This window comes from Otolemur garnettii, unplaced genomic scaffold, assembly GCF_000181295.1.
Source record: "Otolemur garnettii isolate 467f Iridium unplaced genomic scaffold, OtoGar3 scaffold00031, whole genome shotgun sequence".
In the NCBI taxonomy this organism is placed as follows: domain Eukaryota; kingdom Metazoa; phylum Chordata; class Mammalia; order Primates; family Galagidae; genus Otolemur; species Otolemur garnettii.
Window position 1 is genome coordinate 2,689,033 of NW_003852426.1, and position 2,064 is coordinate 2,691,096.

At 44.6% G+C, this 2,064-nt stretch overlaps 1 protein-coding gene and 1 pseudogene across 1 annotated transcript in view; one reads left to right on the forward strand and one right to left on the reverse strand.

Moving 5' to 3' along the window:
• LSM2 (LSM2 homolog, U6 small nuclear RNA and mRNA degradation associated) overlaps window positions 1-2,064 on the reverse strand; it is an 8,070-nt gene that overhangs the window by 4,150 nt on the left and 1,856 nt on the right. The window lies entirely within an intron of this gene.
• Window positions 577-1,929, forward strand: LOC100946397 (annotated as a pseudogene).

A 2,064-nucleotide genomic window follows, 5' to 3' on the forward strand; every position in this document is an offset into this window, starting at 1 on the left:
TTTTTTTTTTGAGACAGCGTCTCAAGCTATCGCCCTGGATAGAGTGATGTGACATCATAGCTCACAGCAACCTCAAACTCCTGGGCTTAAGGAATTCTCTTGCCTCAGCCTCCCAAGTAGCTGCAACTACAAGCACTCACCACGACACCCCGGCTACTTTTCTTTGTTGCAGTTGTCATTGTTGTTTTAGCTAGCCCAGGCCGGGTTTGAACCTGCCAGCCTTGGTGTATGTGGCTGGCACCCTCCCCAATGAGTTATGGGCACCCCTGAGAGATGCATTTTTTTCTTTCTTCTTTTTTTTTTTTTTTAAAAGACGACAGAGTCTCACTTTATCGCCCTTGGTAGAGTACTGTGGCATCACAGCTCACAGCAACCTCCAGCTCTTGGGTTTAGGCGATTCTCTTGCCTCAGCCTCCTGAGTAGCTGGGACTATAGGCGTGTGCCACAACACCCAGCTATTTTTTGTTGCAGTTTGGTCAGGGCCAGGTTCAAACCTACCACCCTCAGTAGATGAGGCCAGCACCCTACAGAATGAGCCACAGGCACTGCCTGAGAGATGGCATTCTTAAAAAGGAACAGCTGTTAAGTAAAAAGCAATTTCCACAAGTCATGATGGTCCTGTGTGGAGTCAGCTCGTGAATCTGTGAGACCTGAAGATTGACAGCGTCTTTGTACCCCAGAGGCTGCGCTGGGGGGCTCTGCAACTGTCATCATGCCACAAAATGAATTTATTGAATTACACCATAAAGGCTATGGATATCGCTTGGATTACCATGAGAAAAAGAGAAAAAAAGAAAGTCAAGAGGCTCATGAACGGTCAAAGAAGGCAAAGATGACTGGTCTGAAGGCTAAGCTCTACCATAAACAGCACCATGCTGACAAAATACAAATGAAAAAGACTATCAAGATGCATGAAAAGAGAAACACCAAACAAAAGAATGATGAAAGGACTCCATAGGGTGCAGTACTTGCCTATCTGTTGGACAGAGAGGGACAGTCCCCAGCCAAAGCACTCTCCAATATGATTAAACAAAAATGGAAAGAGAAAGCGGGTAAATGGGAAGTCCCTCTGCCCAAAGTTCATGCCCAGGGAGAAACAGAAGTATTAAAAGTTATTCAAACAGTAAAGAGAAAAGAAGAAGGCATGGAAGAGGATAGTTACTAAAGTCTGCTTTGTTGGAGATGGCTTTACGAGAAAACCACCTAAATATGAAAGATTCATCAGGTCAATGGGCTTGCGTTTCAAGAAGGCCCATGTAACACATCCTGAACCGAAAGCCACATTTGCCTGCCAATACTTGGTGTAAAGAAGAATCCCTCATCCCCATTATATACAACTTTGGGTGTTATTACCAAAGGGACTGTCACTGAGGTCAATGTGAGCGAGCTGGGCCTTGTGACACAAGGGGGCAAGGTTATTTGGGGGAATTATGCCCAGGTTACCAACAATCCTGAAAATGATGGATGCATAAATGCAGTCTTACTGGTTTGATAACCATTTCACACAAGTAACTTAGACAACAATTGAGAAAACCAGTATTACTGTGATGTTTCTGAATGCTACCAAACCAAACAGCCTTATAGCCTTACATGCCTGCATTCATTAAGAGAACTATTTATTAAATTGTACAAAACATTAAAGTGGTCCAGTTTTACAAGTTGGTCTTATTTTGGGATCCAAGTAAACTCCATGTTCGTGAAACTGAATGACTGAAAAAGCAAATATACAACTGTCGTACCTCATCAGTATCTGCATCAATGAATGGGTATTCAGCAATGCAGATCTGTTATTTCTGGAAAACATAGCAGTATAAATGAAAATACCTTTTAAGGCTCGGGGCCTGTGGCTCAAGCAGCTAAGGCATCAACCACATATACCTGAGCTGATGGGTTCAAATCCAGCCTGGGCCCACCAAACAATGACAGCTGCAACCAAAACATAGCCGGGCATTGTGGCAGGGGCCTGTGGTCCCGGCTAATTGGGAGGTGGAGGCAGGAGACTCGCTTGAGCCCAGGAGTTGGAGATTGCTATGAGCTGTGATGCCACAGCACTCTATCCAGGGG